This window comes from Biomphalaria glabrata, chromosome 13, assembly GCF_947242115.1.
Source record: "Biomphalaria glabrata chromosome 13, xgBioGlab47.1, whole genome shotgun sequence".
Taxonomy (NCBI): Eukaryota; Metazoa; Mollusca; class Gastropoda; family Planorbidae; genus Biomphalaria; species Biomphalaria glabrata.
Genome location: NC_074723.1, coordinates 12522997 through 12549358, shown reverse-complemented (window position 1 = coordinate 12549358; position 26362 = coordinate 12522997). Strand labels below are relative to the sequence as shown.

Here is a 26362-nt window from a genome sequence, read left to right as displayed (position 1 = left end):
AGGTTTGAAGAGACGGGGATGAGGCAAAGAAGAGATGTGTAATAAAAGATTTGTGTCACTGTCAATGGTCCTCCTCCTCCTCCTCCTCCTCCCCCTCCACATGACGACAGAAACAAGAGGATGATGTCAGTGTCAACATGAAAAATGGAAATTAAAATGATCGATCAATAAGGAAACGAAACAAAGTGTCAAACATAGACATTTTATTTAGACCGGAAATAAGTTCCCCTTCTCGCCGCAGATGCAATGGCGGCTAACGGTTAAGTTCTGTAAATTTGTTCGTCTTATCTTATACATTTAAGACGCTCTTCTAAAGAAGACGATAATTACGTCCATAGGTCAATCTAGTTGTGCATGCTAATCAAAGACTTTAACTCTCCTAAATCAAGGGCTTTCCTTGCTGATTCGGAAAAACCCTTTACATGATCGAATGCAGTAGGAAAGGAAGAGCACTTTTAAGAATTTGTCCTAGAATATGGAATAAGAAATGTGCCTTTATCTTCATGTCTCTCTGTTTACTTTAGTGCTTATATAATATTTTATGGTTTTTTTTGGTACTTTATTTTTTACGCTTTTGTCCTGTGGTGTCTGTAATTAGAGTAATTGTACGAATTGTGTCGATGTATCGAACTACGGTTAAAAATGCCAATGAATTCCAATTAGATTTATTTCTTTAGCTCCATGCCTAAAACGAAACTAAAAAACATTTAGAAATTCATAAAGGTCTATACCAAACTCTTGAGGAATATCATTAGGATATAATGAATTCCGGATATAATCGGGTAGTTGGGAAGACACAGAATGTCACAAATCAAAGCTTTAATCGGTTCCGTGGAGTTTATTCAAGGAAACGTTACAAGATTAAATCTTGTCTTTGACAATATCTCACTTTGGGTGAACAGAAGACAGGGAACAAAAAAGGCGGCAAATTCTAATGACAGTGGGCAGGACAGCCTGACGCTAATCAGGAGGTGGGCCGTGCCGGACGTTAAACTAACTATTGACCAGAAAAACCTGACAGTAACAAGATCATCGTGCTGCCCTAGTTTACCTGTCGTCTGCCGGTCGATGGACAAAACAGTATTGACCTAGTCTCGATTGTCCACAGGGCCTATCGATTCTCTCTTTTTTTACTTTATTATTTTTAATTGCTCAGCGCCCCCCCCCCCCCCGGACCTATCTTTTCCCATTCGTTGAAATAGCGATTGTTTATTTGTTACTTTTATTTCACGCGGTGATTGTTCCAGAAATTTTATGTGTTTGAATTTAATCTTAGGATCGATTTGACTAGTATCGATGCCTCGGTTAAACAGTATCGATGTTGGCCTGAGTGTTTGATGGAGAAATGGATTTTGAAAAAGTGTGTAAATAATAGGGACGACTTTTTTTTCTTTAGGGAATTGGGGGGCAGGGGTTGTTTGAGGCTCTAAGCTACAAATAGTAAACTGTCCAAGGAAACGGAGGGATAATTTAGTTGAGCGTGGTTGAGGGGGAGGGGGGGACTTTAAGGGGGAAATGTGCTTCCTTCAATGCCGACTTTTAGACAACCTTGCTTCAATTTAAATTTTCTCTCGCCATAGATACGTCTATTATTAATGTTTATGTTCAGATCTGAGGAAGATAAAAGGACCTTTGGGGTGGGTGGGTGGAGTAAGGTTAAACTCACTCAGTGGTAGAGAACTACACGCATATGTATCTCTAAACATATGCCTGTTTGTAAGGACTTATTTTTCAGTGTCGCAAAATATTAAGGCCAGTAACTTCTGCTGAACATTTTATTACTTCCCTTATTTTAAAATACTTTTAGCTTCATGCATAATTAATTGCTGCCTCGTAGGCCCCAGCTATGTTAATTCAATAGTTTCTGACATTTAGAGTAAAGTCCTCAAAAAAAAAAAAAAAAAAAAGGACAGCGTGAGTAGAAAGCACATTGTTTTAAAATACATTTCTTAACAAAAAAACAACAAAACGAACAAAGATTTGCATAACCTCGCGTTGCCTTTCTCTGACACTTACTTACCAAGAGTACCTATTGACTTCGAGAGTTGGCTCATTTAAAAACACAACACAACATTTCATCAACATAACCTTAATTGCTGCCCCGACCATAATCACCCGATCTAGCGGAGTTAGGTCATTTTGTGTACCTTCAAACAGTTACCCCAAGGGTACACGTATCTTCTGTTAGAAAAACGCTGTCCTGTAGCTAAATACAATAAACAACAACCATCGTCACAACAGGCGCAACATCATTTCCGACTGGTCCCACGCGCCTCCAGGAGCAGGCACTCCCCCCAGTTCCATCACTTGTCATCAATTCAACATCTCCCGTTCATTCTTTTTTTTTTACTCCTGTGACTTCAATATTCACGCTCGCGCAGCGTTTCCAAACGATTTTCCCTTTAAACAAAAACAAAAGCAAAAAAAAATAAAAAAATACCAGTTTGTCGTTTGACAAATATGGGAGGGACACAAAATCCCCCCCCCCCCCAATCCCTTTAACAATGTTTCCGCCCCTAGAAATCAAGTGAAAAAAAAAACCTAGATTTTGCTCCATGCTTGAATTCCAAATATAAAACGTCTTGGCTTCCACAGCGACAGGGGCGTGCGCCCAGGTGATAGTTAAGTAATTACCCGAGGGCGGAGTGTGCCGGGAACAAATGATATCTGACGACATTGGGTGACAGAGACAATTAGACACGTCAACACACGGCGACAATTATAGAGACTCCGATGTGTTCACCTGACAGATGGTGATTAGAGGCGTTTCCTTCGCCATCACAACTCAACGTTGGAAACACAATTGTGTGCAGGATGCAGTCAATGCTGACAGTATATATGACGGTTTGATTTAGGCATCTGGAAAAACGATGGCTTTCCCCGACGCACCTTTTTTTTGTGTTAAGTTGAATTGATCAAAAATGGGGGGGGGGGGACTTCTGGACTGGTGAGGCCTTTCTATGAAGATTTCTACGCTACGGAGGAATCAATGAATCAACACAAATTGTCAACGTTGTTTTGTTGCTTTGAGGTGTTCGTCTTGACTGCTGTGTAACCACTGATTTCAACTATTTTCGAAACAACTGTGTTTCGAGTGTAACCAGAATAGAGATTCCCAAGACGTTCTGGGTCAAGGACTTCTTCACGTTTGAGTTCAATACTTTCACATATATTTATATTTTTTTAGCGGCACCCGATAGAGGAAAAGGCGCTATTAGTTTTGTGTGGCCTGTCTGTCCGTCCGTCCCGTTTAGATCTCAGAGTCCATTCACAATATCAAACACAAAACCGAAGGATTTTTTTTTACGGAAATGTTTTTTTCTTGAGGCTTTGAATGAGAGATTGACCCTTTACAAAACAATTAGATCAATTAGATACGCATTATAAGACATCAGCAGTTAGGCCAGGTTCACATCTAACTTCACATTCACTTTCACCTATCCCTTGGTCTGCTAAACTTTTGGGGCACCACACAGGGTCTGTCAACCTTCTTTCCTCTATTCTTCTCTGTCATTTGCCTTTGATAGAATTTCATTATGATATTCTTTCTGAAAATATTGAAACCTGCCTTTTTACCTTCTAATAGAATTTAATACTGATATTTTTCTGAAAATATTGAAACCTGCCTTTTATTTCCTCCCTGGGTGGACCACTTCTGGGGCCCATTTTGAGTTTGCGTTTCCAAAAAAACTATCTTTGAAACCTTGTTTTATGATGATGTAGTCTGAATCGTGGAAACATATTTTAGAACAAGCTTAAGAGTGTGTTTAGATAAACCAGAAGAGAAGAAACTGAAAAGAAATGTAATAAGGGGATTAAATCCTTATATATAACAACATCTCACATTAAGTAGCATTGTCCCTCTTATTTTGAAATAAAAATAATTAATCACCATCAGTTAATTTACTAACTGTGTTATTTTTTTTTATTGATTCATGTCTTGTCAGGCTCAATGGATAGTTTTGTAAAGTTTAAACTTGATCCGAGAATAGAAATTGGGAGAAAAAAACACGTTCAAACTTTTTACCAGACAAAGTGAGTTGATATAAGTTTTGTACAAATGAGCTATTATTACAACTTGCTCAGGTATCATTGTGAAGACTCAGACTAACAAATAAATGTAAGTGTACCAACTACTTGAAACAAGAAAAACGTTAAAAATACATTTAAAAAAAAAGATAACTCCATTATAGAACTTATAAATTTGTTTAAATAAAAAAAATAAAATAATTTAGCTTAAATTTGGTATTGAACTCGTGATGTTGGCACAGTCAGCTTCTTGATTGAACCATTCTACCAGTTGGCCAACAGACGTTGTATAAGATATCTATCATTTATTTGTAAGTTTCATACAAGTAGAACTTTAAAGATTTATTCTAAATCTAGATCTACTCCTAGATTTAGAATCTAGACGCTTATGATATTAAATTTACTTACAAATATAAGCAAAGCTTAGATAAAATATCAGTTAACTTAAAGTAGCTTTAAGTTTATTAAAATATTTTTAGTATTGAATAATTCTAAGATCTAGGCATTGAAATAGAGACGTAGAAGACGATGCGCACATTTTTCCTGACCTTTTTGTATATAATGTTCCTCACGGGGCCGCTTCCTGCTACGTACACTGCCAGTGTACATCTCACAGAATCGTTACTATATGGAATTTTTCAAAAATTATTTTTGCAGTGTCTTAGTTTGACCAATAGAAATTGATATTTAATAGACAATTTATATTTAATGCAGTAATACAGTTTTGGTGGTTAATGGGTTAATAATAATTTATTAAACTATTACATAAAAAAAATTCTTTTTCATTCGAAAATTCCCTAACGCGATAGTCCTTTCCAGAACGCGATAGTCCTTTCAAGAACGCGATAGTCCTTTCAAGAACGCGATAGTCCTTTCAAGAACGTGATAGTCCTTTCAAAACCGATGTTGGTCCTAGATCTAAATCAAGTACTCAAGCCAAATTTACATATATTTATTTTTTACTTTTAAAAATTCCAATGGTCCAATTAGAGTTAGAGGCTATCAATTACTTTCTCAGCGATATACATCAACTGTTGAATTTCGTTAGTTGAAAATCGTTAGCGCCGTTTTTGATATCAGTTCATGCAACTCCCAACTTTCTAGTTCCAGATGACATGAAGCTATGACTTGAATAGAGAGATATTGTCAAAACGACAAAACAACGACTTTCAAGCCACAACACGAACTTATTTCTCGTTAGCCCTGGGACAAGAGTCTTGTTTGTGATGTATAAGCAGCTGAATAGGTTTGATCTTCAAAATGAAAGCAAAGAAACCCAGTCACGATTTCAACATTTGACCATCACATGAAAAAGACACGGATTACAAATCAAACAGACACAAGAATATTTTTATTTCCCTTGGCCATTAAATCATTGAATAAAATCCAACTTTCTAGTGTAAAATTCTCATGTCTAAGAGAAACTGAAGTAGGAAAGTACATATACTATACAAACGCAGAATTCGCTAACTTGTATCTCGTATTCCTACGCAGAAAGTTAAGATTAATTTTTTTAATAATAATAATGATCGTCATTGTCCGTATGGAAATTTAAGATTAATGTCTAGATAATATGAAAATATACGTTCTTTTTTAGCTTTAAGATGTATACATACATTGTATGTTTTTAGATAGGCTTTTAATAGCTGGTGCTTATTATGTACAGAAGATTGTTCAGTAATACGTCACAGCTCAGCCAGATGCTGTCTGAACATGTGAAATCAGTCTTTACAGAGTGTAAGTCTATACCAGGGGTCGGCAACCTTTTGAGTCGGAAGAGCCAAAAATTACAATTTACAAAATTTTTAAATTTTAAAGAGCCACAACGTTCTTTTTTTCTTGCCAGCAATACGTAGTACTCACAGTACTGTTTTTTTTTTATGAAAAAAGAATCTTTTCATAAGACAAAATATTTATTTATTCATATATAAGTAGTGTTTTCACAGCAAAAGTAGATATGTATATATATATATATATATATATATATGGCATTATTAGATAATTGTTTTGTTTATGTTGGTAGCAAATCAAGCAGTTAAACATTTATTTGCTACACTAACTTGTACTTCAATAACAAGCAATTAAACAAATTCAATGGGAGCGATGGCTTTGGTTTTAGAAATTTTGTATACATTTGGCTCATAACTTGTTTTTTAGTTTGAAACACGACTCTTTTCATTTGTTTGTTACTTCTTACTTTTAATAATATCATACAAGAGAACGCTTGCTTGGACGAATATGTAGATCCGAATATAACACTCGAAATGCCTAATTCTTCACCTCAATGTTGCAAACTGGAGGATTATTTCTTGCGCCGAATCAACTCGCGGCATTTTTTTTTAATAGATGTCCACTTGTTGCGTTACGTTACGTACATGCATTTCTGGACTTTCAACTTTTCCAACTTGCTTTTCAACTCTTTAAATTTTCAACTCCACAAAGTTTTACTTTCACTCAATGGCATTTCTAGAAATCCAATATCAATTTCAACTGGATCAATGTGGATGTCTTAACTATATGTGTTGATTAACTAGTAATGCTAGAGTGGTATTGTTAGTTTGTATCTTCCTGTTATTGTCTTAGAAAACTGTCAACAAATTCATCTTTGAATTATTTTTTTTGTAACTATGCTGAAGTAATTCGTGTCAACAGTTGCATTGATATTATCGCGATATTTCTTTAGACATTGAAAAAAAAAGTAACTTACCGCTCTTCTGCAATAATTTTAAAAAAAAAAAAAAAGGCTAATCTTCTACCCAAACATCGGCTGGGTTTCCATTTCCTTCTTGTTTAATATTCAGCTCATTTAATTTCGCTGTTAATTCCTTCAAGCACAAGCCAAAACGTTTCAACACCTTACCTTTAGAAAGCCATCTCACACTTTATTGTGAAGGAGATCGGAATACGGAGTTTCCATTTCGCTTAAGAATTCTTTAAACTGACGACGGTTAAGTGCTTTTGACAAGATGCTAATAACAATCTTACCGAACTTATGACCTCAACTATTCTGGCCTGAATCGTTTGGTCTAAAAGCGCTTCTTGGTGTATTATTCAGTGAAACGTAAGAATTTCGCAATTTATTTTGCTTTGAAGAATCGTAGTTGCTCCTTGTTATTTAAACGATTTTAATGTCTTCAATGTATTTTTTGCTCGGCATACGCTCTATCATCCCTTCTAGTTTGTCTCCAGAGCGGTAGCAATCCACGTTCTTCTTTTGGAACTTGGGAAGACATACATGACAAAAGGGTCAACCTATCCTGTCTTTTATGTTGCCAATTCAACTATAGCAAGTGACAAGACAGAAGAATATTGAATATATTCCACCTGCAAATATGTTACATTTGAAGACATTTTAGCTCTTCTATCTTGTATTGTTTTAGCTTTGATTTTTTTCAAGTTTTTTTTTTCGAAATCATGAAAATGTTTTCCAGATGCACGTATAAAGCAATCTTTGACATACCATATGTAAATGGTTTGCCTTTTTGTGCAGTTTCTAGTGGTACGTACTGGTACCCCAACGTTTGCCAGATCAGCATTACTTGTAGATTGCTTCTAGCTTTGAGAAGATAATTCGCTTCTAACTCATTTACCTGAAACAATAAACTATACGTCACAGCCGAAAGCGAATCAAAGCGTACATAGAAGCTTTAGACGACGGCGTCATTCAAGAGCTTCCGACGGACTGATTACAGTGACGACGCGTGTAATGGGGGAGGGGTGTGGTGAAAAGCGAGAACAAGTGGCTGAAGATAGAATCGGTGCCTAATCCTCGTTAAACGATTCAGAACTTTTTGAAAAAACAAAAATTTCGATAAAATAAATAATATTTGCGTATGGAACGAAAGAGCCGCAGCTTCACATCCAAAGAGCCGCATGTGGCTCGCGAGCCGCAGGTTGCCGACCCCGGGTCTATACCGAAACATGAACTCCTACGTAGGTCATAAAGTCACTCAACCATGTACGTTCTAAGCCAGGCATTGAAATGAAATCCTATAACTGCGAAGCCATTTTCTCCCTAGATCTAATTTCCCCATGACCCAGACATGTGTAAGAGTTCTTGTAATGGGTCTAATAAAAAGTAAATAGACTTTCAGTGACCACACAGTCAACAGTAAGAGAGCAATTAACTTGTTACTAAAAACAAATATTTGAGTCTCAAACAGTGGGTCACATGGTACCAGTTTTGTGAGTCTCAAACAGTGGTTCAGATTATATCAGTTCTTTACCATGTGGTCCGAGGAGGCACACAATAACATTTTAAGTCCAAAGCGGCGGTTCTCAACCTTTTTAGTTTATCGACTTCCTAATATAATTTCCCACTATGCGGCGACCCCCATTCGTACATTCCTTTTTCGCTTACAGATAAAGAAATGTGAGCTCAAAAAAGGGTTATTATTCATACTTGCATTTATCTTATCTTATCTTATATAATACAGACGTTACTTCAAAAAAGAAGATGCTTACATCCTACGCGTCATGCATTAAGTCATGCATATTAACCAATGACTTAAATTCAGCCAAGTCACTGGTTTTCCTGGCTAGCTCAGGCAACCCATTCCATGCTCTAATAGCACTAGGGAAGAAGGAGTATTTGTACAAATTTGTCCTAGCATATGGTACGAGGAAAGTGCCTTTATCTTTGTGTCAGTTAGAGTATTTTATTAAATTTTGTTTTTGTATTTGAAGATTATGGTTCAGTGTTTTATGTATGATTTCTACTTTACTTTTGAGCCTTCTGTCCTGAAGGCTTTCTAAATTTAGTGATTTTACTAAAGGTGTTACTCTAGTCAAATGTGAATATTCGTTTGTTATGAATCTCACTGCTCTATTTTTTGTGTCTGTTCCAGTTTCTTAATGTTTTCTTGAGTTGAGGGGTCCCAAACGGAGGATGCTTATTCTATTATTGGCCTAACCAAGGTTAAATAACATTTTAGTTTTATGTTCTTATTTGATTTATAGAAATTTCTTTTAATAAATCCTAACGCTTTGTTTGATTTTTTTTATAGTTTCATCAATATGTAGATTCCATGACAGTTTTTCATTTATTATAACACCTAGGTATTTTGCGTTTTTAGTCTGTGTTACTGGTTTGCTATGAATAAGATAAGTGGAATTAATTTGTTTTAGTTTTTTTTGTTACTCTTAACAACTGACATTTTTCTGGGTGGAAAGACATGCTCCAATTTGATTCCCATTTCTGTAATTCATCTAATTCTCTTTGTAAAATATCTGTGTCTTGTGTTGTTTTTATTGTTCTATATATTATGCAATCGTCTGCAAATAATCTGACTTTTCTTCCTGAAGTAATGCAATTTGGTAAATCATTTATGTAAATTACTTTGAATTACTGAATTACTTTTCCAATGCGTATTCACAACATACATGTTGCATACTTAAGTGACAATTTGACAAATAAGGCGAAGTATGGATAACTATCTTTGACACAGTAAACTACATTATTACAGAGATAGTGTTTCGACAGTATTTACAGACACGCCAATGGCAGTACGAATGTTATTTCTGTTCCACCAGATCATGAATTCAGTAACACAAATGAATGTCATCTTCTACATCGTGTCTGCTTCCGAATTTGGACTTAATAACTAACAAGGACGTCACCAAAACCAAAGAGCCAAAACATTCATTTTCATGGTACCTGAACCTGGCATGACATTGCCCTTACAAAAGGCAATCCGTATAGCTCATGACACCCGGGATATATCAGAGGGACGACTCGGATGACATTCTTACATAGAATTAGTGACAGTGTATTTCTACATAGAATAAGTGACAGTTTAGTTCTACATGGAATTAGTGACAGTTTATTTCTACATGGAATTAGTGACAGTTTATTTCTAAATAGAATTGGTCACAGTTTATTTCTACATAGAATTAGTGACAGTTTATTTTTACATATAATTAGTCACAGTTTATGTCTACATGGTAATAAAAGAATGCAGAGTCTTTGAATCTACATATAAAACATTTTTTTTTTAAGATAACGTATGAGATACACAAGATGATACGTGGGGAGATTTGTCATGTCACTTGAAATGTCACTTGACAAAAGACAACTCGAATGTCTTTAAGGAAAGGCAGTTTCATAAATTGATTAACTCCATCATTCTCATATCCTGATTTTGATAATAATAAGGATTGTCGTCGAGTCCGAATATTAATCAAGACTAAAGTATTTTCCGTGCGACCTACATGTTTTGCCACAGCTAACACAGACATAACCATTATCCGCCGGTTGTCGATTTAGATTTTCTTTTCGCGTCAACGTCTATCCTCGGCAGACGATTTTCTTTTAGCCATAAATGTGTAACCCGCGGTCTTTTGATATTGGGCTATTGAAAGAATATTTTTTAAAAGAATATGCAATGCTCAGGGCTTTCTTTTTTATGTGCTACATTGAGTGTCAGACTCGGGCGAATAAACGGGTGGGTAGGTGACTACGTCGATAGGCGATTATGGGCATATGTTAATAATTGTTTACTCTACATATAACATACATTATGAAACAGCAGAAAACGTCGCCATACAGGCTAAGCAACCCCCAACCCAATTTTTTTCCCCAGATCCTTCCAAATAGTACAATCCAGTCTATGGAAAAAAAAAATAATTTAATGTTAAAAAAAAAAAAAAGGAGACTTTTGCGGGGACGAAGTCTCCAAAAGAAAGTCTTCATTCACTAAATGACATTGATTAATGTCATAACCTTTGTGAATTGCGCACCGCTTTTTTCACCAGCTTTTTAAACGAAAAGAAGAAAACAAATTCCAGTTCAGTCTTGTGCTACACCAGATTTGTAATCAGCCGCCCCCCAAGCCCCTGCTCCAGTGATTTTCAACTGTCTTGCAAAGAAGTTATGCTCGCTCTAATATTTAACACAAATTCGTGACATTGTAGGTATTTATAATAGAAGCCAGCCAGAAATACAAATTAAAGTGATATTGTAGGTATTTATAATAGGAGCCAGCCAGAAATACAAATTAAAGTGATATTGTAGGTATTTATAATAGGAGCCAGCCAGAAATACAAATTAAAGTGATATTGTAGGTATTTATAATAGGAGCCAGCCAGAAATACAAATTAAAGTGATATTGTAGGTATTTATAATAGGAGCCAGCCAGAAATACAAATTAAAGTGATATTGTAGGTATTTATAATAGGAGCCAGCCAGAAATACAAATTAAAGTGATATTGTAGGTATTTATAATAGGAGCCAGCCAGAAATACAAATTAAAGTGATATTGTAGGTATTTATAATAGGAGCCAGCCAGAAATACAAATTAAAGTGATATTGTAGGTATTTATAATAGGAGCCAGCCAGAAATACAAATTAAAGTGATATTGTAGGTATTTATAATAGGAGCCAGCCAGAAATACAAATTAAAGTGAACAATATCCTACGGGCTAAATCCCATTTGTTAGCAAACCCAACTGCTGTAAACATCATTTTTTCTTACATTTTATATAAGCCTATAAATATATATAAACTCTTCTGTTCCAGCAATGTCACTCATTTCCAACTTTACCAACCACACGTGCTTCGGTACTTTATCTGTGAAACTAAAGGCCGACTATAGATGTGCACATTAGCTTATACCTGGTGTCACACGTCGCAAATGAAGCTCTCTTTTTCAATATGGGCCAGTCCACACACGTGACCTACTTACATAAAAATATGAGCACATTACAATGTCATAATAACCTAGTTAGAAGCACATCACACAAATAATAGTCTTAATGGCGCATTAATATCACAATGTCCATAGGAGGCATGTACCAAGTCATGTACCTGAACTGACTCACCGAGGGTTTAAAACCGTTAGATCTACCCAATGGTACTTACAGATCTACGCAATGGTACTTACAGATATTCAGTTTAAACTCGTCGCCTTGTTTACTTACATGCTAAACGAAACTGAAACTGAAATATCACGGAATTTCATCTCACCATTAAGTGTCGTTTCAACCCAGAGGCTGGCATAACACGAAGAGTCTAAATGACTGTAAAAACATGAATAAATAAAACAATAATCTGGACAATAAAACCGGAGCCAGCTTTTCTAAACAACCTCAAACGATACGATAATGGCTGCAGACGACAAGTTGTCATGCCATTATGACCACAGCGATGGATGCCGCTCAGCGGGGAGTTCAGCTCAATACAGCCTGGTCTAACGTTGGGAATGAGTTCAGACATATCTGCTTGATTTCCCTCTATTGTGAAAAAGATGAGCACTTCAAAACACCAGCATGAGCGAGCGTGAGTGCGTTTTACGAGCAACATGTGTGTGTGTGTGTATGCTTATTTTAAGGTAAATGATTGTTGCCTGAACTCTAGCAGGAGGAAAACATTTGAAAAAGAAACAAGGAGGTTTAGAAGCTAAACTGTTTACTCTCAAAATCGTTTGTTAATGATGTCAGTCACGTGACAGTCAGCTGTCAGTAGGTGCAAGTGACGTGGCACCAGACTCAAAGTCTTGACTTAAAAAAGAATCAGAGTTAAGTCTGCAGTCACAAGAAAAACAGTTTTCGAGATGAACTATAATCGTTCTACGACTGTAGGAGACTGACTAGCAATTAGAGTTAAGTGAAGCGTGACATAGGTAAGCGTTGAATGACTTAGTGAGGTGTTAACTGACTTGGTGAGGTTCTGAATGACTGAGGAGTTGAAGATTAGTGAGGCGCTGAGGGACTCAGTATGGCATTAGTGAGGCGTTGGGTCACTAGGTGATGAGTTTAGTGACTTAATGAGGTGTTTAGTGACTTAGTGAGGTGTTAAATGACTTGGTAATTTGCTGCATGACGTGTTAAGGTGTTCAATGTCAACGTTTCAGAGTTATTTGTTTCACTTTTTAGTTTAGTTTCACTGAGATATGAGTTTCTTTTTATTTATTAAATAAGAGAGGAAAGAGATAGAGGGAGGGAGATGTAGAGAGAATGAGATAAAAAGAGAAGTGGGAGAAAGAGATAAAAAGAGAAGTGGGAGAAAGAGATAAAAAGAGAAGCGGAGAGAAAGAGATAAAAAGATAAGTGGGAGAAAGAGATAACAAGAGAAGCGGAGAGAAAGAGATAAAAAGAGAAGTGGGAGAAAGAGATAAAAAGAGAAGAGGAGAGAAAGAGATAAAAAGAAAAATGGATTATAACACTAGTTAAAGAAAACAACAACATTGCATATTAAAGCCAATGGTAGTGATGGTAGTGATGGTACCCATGTTTAATGAATCGGAGAGATACAAGACATAGAACTACATCTCGTAGACTTCTGGAATAAAATAGAATGAGGTAAACATTTAGATAAACGAGACGCGTCATCTGCTTTGTCCTGTATCAAAGTTATCAAAGAGTCCATCGCCTAACTACTCGTCATCTGCTTTGTCCTGTATCAAAGTTATCAAAGAGTCCATCGCCTAACTACTCGTCATCTACTTTGTACTGTATCAAAGTTATCAAAGAGTCCATCGCCTAACTACTCGTCATCTGCTTTGTCCTGTATCAAAGTTATCAAAGAGTCCATCGCCTAGCTACTCGTCATCTGCTTTGTACTGTATCAAAGTTATCAAAGAGTCCATCGCCTAACTACTCGTCATCTGCTTTGTCCTGTATCAAAGTTATCAAAGAGTCCATCGCCTAACTACTCGTCATCTGCTTTGTACTGTATCAAAGTTATCAAAGAGTCCATCGCCTAACTACTCGTCATCTGCTTTGTACTGTATCAAAGTTATCAAAGAGTCCATCGCCTAACTACTCGTCATCTGCTTTGTCCTGTATCAAAGTTATCAAAGAGTCCATCGCCTAGCTACTCGTCATCTACTTTGTCCTGTATCAAAGTTATCAAAGAGTAAATTGCACAGTTTCTCGTCATGTATCAAAGTTATCAAAGAGTAAATTGCACAGTTTCTCGTCGTGTATCAAAGTTATCAAAGAGTAAATTACACAGTTTCTAGTCGTATATCAAAGTTATCAAAGAGTAAATTACACAGTTTCTCGTCATGTATCAAAGTTATCAAAGAACAACAAAACTGCATAGCTTACCTTACGTCTCAGAGGTTAGACCTAAGCGACTTTATCCTGGGGAAACCCAGACCCAAAACAATTAAAACGCGGGCCTTATAGTCACAGGAAATACGTTCTAGATCGGGACCCTACCGCTGACTTATGAATGACACATATTAAGATGAAGGAGGGGGGTATAAAAGAAAGTTCCCCTAGTAAAGAAGACACACACGCACGTCGGTACATATACACACCAGGGAGGAGACATGAAAAAGATACAGTTGACACACCGCACACACTCGATATTTCACACACAGACGCAATAGACAGATGCGGGTTACTAAAAGATGGTTTAGAAATGTTCATGTTTTATCATTCTGATGTTTTGATTACCATACGTGTTCAAACTTGTAGGGTTATGTCCAATTTAAGTCCAACTAGGCCAGACATAAATGGGAGTAAGGAAAAGAAGGTAGTTGACTGTTTCCGGAACAGATGGTAACAGTTCGATTATATCAATCAGAAAAGTCAAAATTTAAATGACAGGATTGTTATATACATTTTTACAACAGTAGATTATCTTATTATAAATATTGTTTCTTCTATCACAAAGCCGATTCTGTTTTTTGTGTGTTTATGTGTCTCACAAGTTTACATGTCTCAGTCCTCTACTGATCTCAGCTAGTCTGAGGTAAATAGATCTCTGAACTATTGGAGTCATTTATCTCCATCTTTGTTCTTATGTTACTCATTGGTTTCTCCCGCATGTCATGGAGTCTCGTAAAATTGTTTTTGAAACGCCGATTGACCTTTTAACAGTTCCAATCTTTCTTCACTTTTGTTTTTTGTTTTGTCACTTTTAGACTTTAAACAATTTTTAAACTTTTAACTCCAAAACAAAGAGCTGAAGACATACAAGTTCTACACTGGTTACATCTCGTGGAGGAGGTCACAACTTGGACCATCTGGCTCTATTTTCTACTATGGTCCATCTTTCTTGGTGACACAGCTTTGATGGTCACCTTTCTATGTATCACAGCTACATATTCCGTAGCATGTTTCTAAAAGAGCTTCCGCCTCTCGATGAGGAAGCCTCGAGACAGAAAGATGTTCATGATTATATTCAGGCCAGTTCTTGCAGCAATCAGGAACCATTTTAAAACTGACATCTAAAGGCCAACGTTGCGCAACAAGACGTTGGCCTACATTGGGAGTGCAGAGAAGTGGCCAACAGTTTTCTGGTGCACAAGAAGCTTTAGCAAACATTTCAAGAGGCTCTGGAGATAGCGAGTGACAGAAGAACAAATTGAAACAGATTGCAAAGGATACCTGCATTAAAATGAGATAAGTATGTGAATGAGAGAGAGAAAAAGAGAGAGAGAGAGAGAGAGAGAGAGAGAGAGAGAAGAAGGGAGAGAGAGAAGGAGGGAGGGAGAGAATGACAGGTGACAGAAGGAGAACAATAGTATGCGTGACTTGATGAAAGATAAAAGTATATGAAGGTACTGAAGCGTAGCGGATCTAAACCCTATTTTTGAAGTTTCCCAAATCTCATCACTATCTAGCAGCCGGTCAGCGAAGCAATATTTGTCCTCACTTTACCTGTAGCTATAGAGATATCAAGGCCACGGAGTACAACAGATAAGATAGACGAATTATTGAAGGTGATCTATAAGTCTGCTAAGTTAAACTTTATATAAGTGCGACTCATTTAGAAGCAATTACAAGAACACAATAAAACTTATCTTACGATGGAATTATGTGTCTAACGAAATAAGCCTATTTTGAAAATTAAATAGCACGCCGTTGTATTGTCAACTACAGCTAAAAGAAACTTTTTTTTTCTGCCTGTTAATGCAGCTTTATTTATCGAGTGCTTATATAAATAAAAAAGATTTTTCCAAAATTAATACGCATTCTTGTAGTCTCCCTCTCTCGTTTAATTCGAATTAATGTTGTATGGTGACTCTGTTTGCTTTTTATTTCTTTGATAAGTTCATGTTATTGACTTTTATGAAACTAATTTAAGCTTTTCGCAAGGACCTACGAACTAAGTTAAACATCACTCTATGCACACACTAATTATATGTTGATTTATTCAATACATCTCTACGCTAATACGTCATTTCTATGCAATATTTGAGCTTTGTATAGCGCCCAGGCTAAGACAGTCGTTTGAAAGGGGGGGAAAAAAGGTTCACCAAGTGACCCCGGCGGAGCTGTGTATATGGCTTAGGTTGGATGGTTCAGATTGAATGGTTAGAAACGCTAGACTTAAGAATCGATAAAGCTTACTGCATAATCCCTAACCTGGTACAAGAGTCAGTCAAGGAGAGTTCACTATTTACAGTTTTAAACTGTTCTAATGGCTCGATAGGGAGTGGACAAAGTTTATTACAGTTGACAAACAATGTAGGTGTGAACAGTCAGACAATGGAACAATAGGAGAGATAGATTAGAAAGAGATGATAGATATATATGTAAAGATAGATAGTTAGGTAGATAGATATATAGATAGATAGATACAGACAGACAGACAGACAAAGTTAGTCAGAGAGTGGAAGATTCAGAAAGAGAATAAAAAAAATAGAGAGAAAAAGAGAGACAGGAAACAGCTCTTTAGAGAGAACGAAAGAGAGAAGTTCAAAAGTAAAGTAAACTTAAATGGTACCACGTGATGTTAGTTAATCAAAATAAAAATAGTTTAATCACAATTATAGCAATAAATGCTAGTCATCTATCAAGCATATATTTATGGACATATTCTAAGATTAATTACAGTCCTCTATTTAAAAACTCGATAACATCACCAGATTTACCAAGGAACACAAACAACCTTGCAATGCTTCTAAAAAAACAACAACACAGGTGTTGATACACTGCACTAATCAACTTTTGATTGGATATTAATTCCACTAGCTTCCACGTAGATCTATATCCACAAGAAATACTGAATCACAGCCACACAGTGTCACTGACGTGAATAAGAGTCTGAACCACCTGTTAGGTCGTGTTACATTGTTCGTTTCTTTACATTAACATAAAAAAAAAAAAATCAAACGACTTTATTAGCTTAGTGAATCAACACATCTATCTGTAGCATCACGGCTAAGTCGATAGACAACACAAGGTGTGTTTCACACAAGAGCGCACACACATTCACACCACTGAGACACACACACACACACACATGTGGCAGTGTTATCGGGGCGACCATAGCTTTTCTTTGGTCTAGTTTTGTAGTTAGGAAAGCCGTAACAGAACTAGGTCTACACCTTTTTTTTTTCTTCTTACTAACCCAGCAGACTGCACTACGCAAGTCAGCTGACAGGTACTGGACATAGACCTACAATAACACTTGCTGGATGGAGACAGACGTTTCTTATTAAGAAAGTTTTGATGTTCTTGTTGATTTGTTTTATTTGTTTCGGATATTCCTCCAGAATTACAGATTTTTGCATGCTAGACCAAACCTCCATCTTACAACCAAACATGTTTCCTAATCAGCATAACTTAAACCTTTATATAATTATAATAATAACAATGCTTGACTAAGAGTCCGAAGAATAAAAAGTAAGATTTATATTGGTCTAGAACTAATACATTTATACTGATTATATTTCCCTAAATAAATAAAGCTTTCCGACTTAAACTTGTATCGCCGACTTCCCAGTATTCAACACTCCAACCTAGCACAACAGGTCGGAATAGGACAGAATGCATCTGACCTAGTTACAACGAAACCTGTTTCCTAATCAGCACAACTTAACCTTACATTTAAAAAATATTATTTTTTGAAACAAAACAAACAATGGCAAATATTTGGTTGTGCTCTCTCTATCAATTAGTTCTCCCCAGGGAGGCTGCTCCCAATTAAAGTTCCATTTGCCCCGATTTGTTGAAATGTGCGTGGCGGATTGGGAGCTTGGGCGCCCTGGTCATCATTACAGGATATTAAAGTAAAACCCTGGGAGCCGGGACATCTGGACAGCTGGAGATGAGAGAGAGAGAGAGAGAGAGAGAGAGAGAAGGGGGGGGGGCAAGTTTTCTTCGCCACGGCACTGGTTCAATAGTTTCACCCATTGGAGCTGAAGAGAAACGCGAACAAATTACAAGGGTTCTTAATCGTGTCAAGATTGACCCCCCCCCTTTACCTCACACACACACACACACACATCTTTCACTCAAACACACACATATACAAACACATGTCAAAGTAATAACTGTCAATATTGTTCCAAAGTAGAATACGGGTTTGTTTGTTTTTCCATTTTGAAAAAAATAATTTTAAAAATTTCTCAACGAGTCAATGTCTTTCAAGTGACTTACTTTTGTGCAATACGTTATTGCATGCAGCAGCAATACCTAAAAAAAGAAAGAGCTGTATTGGTTATGAAGCTGTATTTAGTGGTTACTCACCAGCAGAGAATGGACTAAGAGTCTTGTGGCGTAGCTAGGGTGGGGAGAATTGACCACGAGTCTTGTGGCGTAGATAGGGTGGGGGAGGGGTGTCCAAATTAGAAAATCCCCCATCGGGCCCCCACTAAAGGGTTCCCCGTAATGAAAATCCGAAATTTGTTTTTACATTAAATATTACGCCATTATCTCATGATGTCGGACGTAAAAATGCAGGTGCCCCTAAAGAGGCCGAGCCCCTCCCCCCCCCCCGGGCGCCAGATTCCTAGCTACGCCACTGAATCTTATGACTTAATAAGCTGATAACGCGATGACAAGATCTGAAGGATAAAAGACACTGTTGTTTGTAGATGATGTTCAATGTTCGTTTGTATATTTACCTGTTGGGATTGTTCATTCAGAATTGTAGATTTTTACATCCTAGATCAAACTATTCCTCGGGACGGCGGGGGGATTGCGGGGGGTAGGATTCAAACTCGAGACCATCGAGACGCATGTCCGGAGAGTATACCATATATCAAAGTTTTCATTTATCATTGAAATTAAAATGAATCAATACAGTTACAAACATAATTACGTAATGAGTTTGTGTATTAAGACATTGACCTAAACCATTTGCCTTTGTCAAACACTAAGCGCTGTCACTAGTCCCAGAAGTCGAGGAGATCATGAAAACATCGTCAGGCTTCTTTGTTTACCAAATCATGATTCTCAATAAAAGTAAAATAGTAAAAAAAAATACTTAAAAAAAAAACACCTGATGTAAGGGAAAGAACAACACATTTAGTGGTATATCTCTTAATACTGAAAGATTTATCTTCCTCCTTTATGTAAAACCAAATTTACTATCACTAATTAATTAACTTATTGGTAATTTTTTTGATTGATTCATGTGTTGTCATCGACAATGAATAATTGTGCAAAGTTTCAACTTGATCCGAGAATAGGAAGTGTGAGAAATAACGTGTAAACAATTTGTATCAGCGTGAGCCGATATAAGCTTTGTAATAACTATCTTTCTATCAGATTCTCAAATACCAACTGAGATCTAATTCTCTGAAAGACTTTCACTATCTGGAGTAATTGACCATTTTGTTATTAGGTTGAAACCCAGTTTCTTTTCTGTACGAGGTGTTTTTCTGAATCACAGTATTATAGTAATTAGCATGCCAGTGTCCCACGGTTCTAATTAGAGCATCTGATGTAGGACACAAGTATTAAGTCCAAGTCTAATTACAGGTAGGTCAATTGAAAGTCGTCTAATTGTTTAATTTAGACACGTCCCCAGGTAAACAAAACACTTTTGTTACCAATGCATTGCGTCTAGCCAATTATCATCCGTCTTTCAATTATACAAAATAGAGTGACTATTTATAGATGTAATACATAAAGCTCGAACTAGCGGCCTAGAGGTGATGACGTGTTACTTCCTGTCTTGGTTGGTCTCTAGAGCTACATACAGCTCTGAAATCATCTCAAGATGCCTTCACCTTGTTATAATATTTAGAGGATGTTTTTTTTAAGGACAAGAAAAATAAATAGAACAAACTGGAAGTTAAAACTCGCTACCCCAAAGTCGGTGGTTATTCAAAGTCATCAAAGTCGTTACTTCAAAGTCGCTACCTCAAAGTCATTACCTCAAAGTCGTTACTTCAAAGTCGCTACCTCAAAGTCGTTACTTCAAAGTCGTTCATGTATACATTATAGAGAGATAGAAAAAGAAGGATAATAGAATATCCTTTGTTAGTTTTGTTATTCCTGAAAAGCTGACTGCACACCTTTGACTTCAGTCTGTAGTCTCAATGACTGCACACCTTTGACTTCAGTCTGTAGTCTCAGTGACTGCACACCATTGACTTCAGTCTGTAGTCTCAGTGACTGCACACCATTGACTTCAGTCTTTAGTCTCAATGACTGCACACCTTTGACTTCAGTCTGTAGTCTCAGTGACTGCACACCTTTGACTTCAGTCTGTAGTCTCAGTGACTGCACACCATTGACTTCAGTCTGTAGTCTCAGTGACTGCACACCATTGACTTCAGTCTGTAGTCTCAGTGACTGCACACCATTGACTTCAGTCTGTAGTCTCAGTGACTGCACACCATTGACTTCAGTCTGTAGTCTCAGTGACTGCACACCTTTGACTTCAGTCTGTAGTCTCAGTGACTGCACACCTTTGACTTCAGTCTGTAGTCTCAGTGACTGCACACCATTGACTTCAGTCTGTAGTCTCAATGACTGCACACCTTTAACTTCAGTCTGTAGTCTCAGTGACTGCACACCATTGACTTCAGTCTGTAGTCTCAGTGACTGCACACCATTGACTTCAGTCTGTAGTCTCAGTGACTGACAACATTGACTTCAGTCTGTAGTCTCAGTGACTGCACACCTTTGACTTCAGTCTGTAGTCTCAGTGACTGCACACCTTTGACTTCAGTCTGTAGTCTCAATGACTGCACACCATTGACTTCAGTCTGTAGTCTCAGTGACTGCATACCTTTGACTTCAGTCTGTAGTCTCAATGACTGCACACCATTGACTTCAGTCTGTAGTCTCAGTGACTGACAACATTGACTTCAGTCTGTAATCTCAATGACAGCACACCTTTGACTTCAGTCTGTAGTCTCAGTGACTGCACACCATTGACTTCAGTCTGTAGTCTCAGTGACTGCACACCATTGACTTCAGTCTGTAGTCTCAGTGAGTGCACACCATTGACTTCAGTCTGTAGTCTCAGTGACTGCACACCATTGACTTCAGTCTGTAGTCTCAATGAACGTGAAAAAGACTGCACTGGCCAAAGAAACAATAAACTTTGTTTTATCCTAGATGATGTCTAGTATGAAGAACTTTTTTTTTGTACTATAGTTCATTATTAAACTGGGATAAGAGGCATACGTTGCATAAATAAAAATATTTGCTAAAATGTGCTAAGCGTTTAAACACAGCAAGTGCATACTGGCCTCCCCCCCCCCCTCCCACGCTTCCTGTCTCTCAATCTTGTTAAAATTGGACATAATTATTTATAGTCAATGACAAGACACAAATCAATAAAAAAAAAACAACAAACAATTAGTTAATACATTAGTGGTAATTAAATAATTTATTTTATGTAGAAAAAGAAGCTTATTCCTGCAGTACTGAGATATATGGTAGTTGGTAGAGTGATGTTCTCCTTAGATCTGCTTTGTTTTTTATTTATTTATTTATTTATTTTTTTATTTTCCATCCATCCATCCCAGTGGCGCTACAGCCCATGGAGGGCTCTGGCCTGCTTCAACACATCCTTCCATTCAGATCTCACCTGGGCCTTTCGTCTCCACGCCCTGACCTCAAGCTGATGCAGATCTGCTTCCACATCATCAATCCTTTTTTTAAATTTTACTTTGTTTTAAATTTAAAATAAAGAAAAATAAAACAAAACCTAACCTATAAAAATATATCTATGATGAAAACATGATTGTTACGTGTCTACTAATGATCAAGTATCACCAATTACATAATCAATATATTAAAAAAAATAATTAGAAGTTAGGAGCTCCTACTTTGCATCAGAATCTCGGTTGTTTATTTAAGTGGGGGCCCAGACAGCGAGAGTTATTTGGCAGTCTAATTTGTTCGTGACGACAATGATGAAAGAAAAGGTACAATAAACAGTCAGCTGATGGCCGAGATGAAACGCAAATATTGATCCAATGTCCGAAACTGGTCCTCGGACCAAGGAAAAAAAACATCCACAGATTATCAATTAGACTTAAGACTGATCTCGAGAGTCGGAAAATATTTTTCTTCTTGAATATTTTCAGACCAACTTAAAAAAAAAAAAAAAAGGAAAATGCGTGCCATTGATCTTTAGGTCAATTATTTGATTGATTTTTTTTTACTTGTCTGCTCAGACCTTGTCTTATTATTTCTGACAGACTAGAAGGTGGGAGGGGGAAGGGAGAGATGTCAATTAGGAAATGAGAGATTGGTGGTTACTGTAATTTCTGACGTGGTTAGCCGCGAGGGTTTACTATGGACTAACAAACTGATGTGATTTGTTTTTTTGGTGTGTGGGAGAGAGAGAGACAGAGAGAGAGACAGAGAGAGAGAGAGAGTTGAGTTTCACTGAAATTCTAACACTGTGAGATCAACATATGTTTTTAGATGTTTCTGATAGCATTAAGAATACTTTTGTTATAATTAGTATAAGCTATAACTTTCAACTATTTATATTCAAAAGTTGTGGAATCTTCATATGTATATATATCCATATTCAGTAGAATCAGGTTTAATGGAACACATCAGGATCAGGATGTGATATGCGCTAGTCTTGGTTTATGTAACATGTGACCAATTTAAGAATCAGATATACGATTGCATTTTTGGTTTCAATTATCCTTGCTGGGCTACTTAGGATTGCAAGAAATTGCGTTCAAGTCACGGAACTACTTTTGTTCTACTCAGCAGCAAGCGTAGAGATACCTGACAGGAGATTGAACAGACGAAATGAAACAAGACAACAAACATACACATGTTATAATGTCCCCTACATTACATTTTAAAAAAAAAGTCGTCTTAAGTTTTTCATATATAGGTGAGTGCCATAAAACTGAAATCATATGGAACAAAAATAATGATGCCAATTAATCTAATATTGTATAAATTATGTTTATTTTTTTAAAGTTCCTTTTTTCTGGAGTTAGGAAAATTGTTGAATTCATAACTAGTCAAGAACAATAGACATTTTCAATTTTTAAAATACTTGTGGAGCTTCTGGCGCTGCCTCGAGCCCGCTATTAACTTCCCCCTCCCCTGCATCTATGCACACCTTTTCCTGATCTATAATGGAATGATGTATCTTCTCTAGTGGCAGCATCTGCTTTGGAGAGAGAGAGAGAGAGAGAGAGAGAGACAGTGCATCTCATTAGGTAATCCGCCATTAGATACGTTGCCATGGTGATGGTGGCAGGAAAGTTGACATTAGACGCCATGATAAAGATATTATGAAAACGTCGGACTATGAGATGAGATTAAAACAAAGTACTTTAATAAAGTGACCCCCTCGCCAACCACCATTTTAAATTAATAACTTCCAATAATGGATAAATATACAAAACAAGCGAGCAAATTAAAAATGAATAAAGACGCCAAATTAGTTATCAAGGAACATAACTCTGTGTTGGTAGAGATAATATTTTCATAGCTTTTGGAATCAACAGAACAAACTAAAGCGTAATTTCAATTACAAATACGGAGCTAGTGTAAAATAAAAAGATGTGGCCCTTGGGGCGTGTTACAGCGTCACATTTGGAAATCTAATAGCACCAAAAACAAAAGAACAATTAAAAATAAAAGAAGCTTAACAAATCATGAAAAAAAAAGTAAAAATGTGTTGCTATGGTTACAAGTGCAGTAGAACAATTTGGTGTTGAATGAACTTTAGAATGACAAGATGGCGGGAAGCGGGTGAAAAAAAAAAAAAGCGCCAAACATGACTGGCTCGAATAGTGTTGCATGAAGCGGCAGACGATAATTGTGCAATTAAAAGCGCGCGTGAACCATTATGGCGTGCAGAAAAAAACAAAAACAAATTAAAGACGTTTTTTTCCCAGTTAAACTGTTGTTGCATTAAAAAAAAAGGGGGGGGGGAGATGAATACAAGAATTGATATCGCCACATATTCATTGGTTATGTTTTTACACACAAGAAAATACAGAAAGACATGCAGTATTTAGTATGAAGGGAATATGACCACACATACAGACAGTATTTAGTATGGAGGGAATATGACCACACATACAGACAGTATTTAGTATGGAGGAAATATGACCACACATACAGACAGTATTTAGTATGGAGGGAATATGACCACACATACAGACAGTATTTAGTATGGAGGAAATATGACCACACATACAGACAGTATTTAGTATGGAGGGAATATGACCACACATACAGACAGTATTTAGTATGGAGGGAATATGACCACACATAGCCAGTATTTAGTATGTAGGAAATATGACCACACATAGCCAGTATTTAGTATGTAGGAAATATGACCACACATAGCCAGTATTTAGTATGTAGGACATATGACCACATATAGCCAGTATTTAGTATGTAGGAAATATGACCACACATAGCCAGTATTTAGTATGTAGGAAATATGACCACACATAGCCAGTATTTAGTATGTAGGAAATATGACCACACATAGCCAGTATTTAGTATGTAGGAAATATGACCACACATAGCCAGTATTTAGTATGTAGGACATATGACCACACATACAGACAGTATTTAGTATGGAGGACATATGACCACACATACAGACAGTATTTAGTATGTAGGACATATGACCACACATACAGACAGTATTTAGTATGTAGGACATATGACCACACATACAGACAGTATTTAGTATGGAGGACATATGACCACACATACAGACAGTATTTAGTATGGAGGACATATGACCACACATACAGACAGTATTTAGTATGGAGGGAATATGACCACACATACCGTGTGAAGCTATGTTAGTGTGTGTGTGAGAGAGTGAGAGGGGGGGGGGGGAGAAGGAAATAAAAATGGGAGAGAAACAATATTTTCGGATCACCTTCTTTGCTAAAAGTTGCATTTTCGATCGTCGTGACCTTGACACTCAACACAAATCAATCATTTCTTTAGAACAGTGATTCCCAAAGTGGTCTATATAGACCCCCAGGGGTCTACGAAGACTTCCAAGGGGTCTACGAAAGTGAAAAAGTAAATTGGGTGTCTATGAGATGTCCATGGGGGTCAATGACTTTAATGTTCACACCCCATTAATGTAACTATTTCAAACACTTATAAATGATTTGTACCTTAGTTATAAATGTGCGTAGAGTCTTTGAAAAGTTAAATATTTGTATTTAATTTCAATACTTATTTAAATAGTTAATTTTGTCTACATGTAAGTAATTTTGAACGAAATGAAATCTTGATTTTAAAGCGTTGATTATTTATTTCCTTGTTAAATAAGCGGTTGTCTATAATAAGAGTGTTTATATGAAACCAATTACACACGAGGATTATTTGAGACGATGCCACCCTTATAAAAAGAGAAAAGTGAGAAAAAGTTCAGAATAGACTCACAAAATCTTTCTTCAACATCATATAGAAAAGATGGTGGTTTGTGAGCGTTTTACAAGATCTCTTTACCTATAGCCAAATACGGAAAAAACTGTAGATAAAACATTGACTTTACCAGCCCTTGAAGTAGTTTTAAAAACTTGTACACAAACCTTCATCTGATATTATGAAACGAATTTCTTCTAGTAACACTACAGTTCAAGGGCACATCGGTGGGATGAGCATTAACGCTGCTAACTACCTAATGGTCTTCAGCTCCATATTTTTCCCCAGGGCTGACCCAAGAAACCTTTCCCAGGTTTGGGTGTATAGCTGCTAAGCAGCAGAGGTTTGAATTCTATTTTCCTTCGGCTAGGTGGGCTGCAAGCCAAGGCTAATGAGTTCCTCCTGCCCGAAGCTTACTGGTTTAGGCGCCAGTAACTCGCCTTTGCCCCTTATCCTGTTAGTGAAAACAGTTCCGCAGGTTCAATATTTGAGCCAAACGTGAAAGATCAAGAAATACACGAGAGACTCTTTGTGTAAACTTTTACAATAATACATAAGGCAAATTAATCAATTAATATTTAATGTTTGTACGACTACTTCATAGAACAACGAATTCCTATATGAAACAATAGCCGTAGAAACGGATGATGAATATGCAAAAAAAAAAAAAAAACATTTCCAATGTGTATGGTGATTCCAGCATTACATATTAATTGTTATTTTAATTGGTTTAAATTTGAATTATATCTGTAAAAAAAAGATAGATCTCTCTAACTTATGATGTAGCTTTACATTACCTTTCACT

General features: G+C 36.7%; 1 protein-coding gene across 7 annotated transcripts in view; it reads right to left on the bottom strand.

Moving 5' to 3' along the window:
* Positions 1 to 26362, bottom strand: part of LOC106058383 (uncharacterized) — a 164560-nt gene that overhangs the window by 82849 nt on the left and 55349 nt on the right. For 2 of the 7 annotated variants that reach the window (XM_056008736.1, XM_056008737.1), the window contains exon 1: positions 16857 to 17220. The exons of 4 other annotated variants lie outside the window; for them this stretch is intronic. The gene's annotated coding sequence lies outside the window, so the exon portion shown is untranslated. Of the gene's footprint in view, positions 1 to 14076; positions 14371 to 16856; positions 17221 to 26362 lie in introns of those variants that run through there. One more of the 7 variants, XM_056008743.1, reaches the window with a different exon arrangement.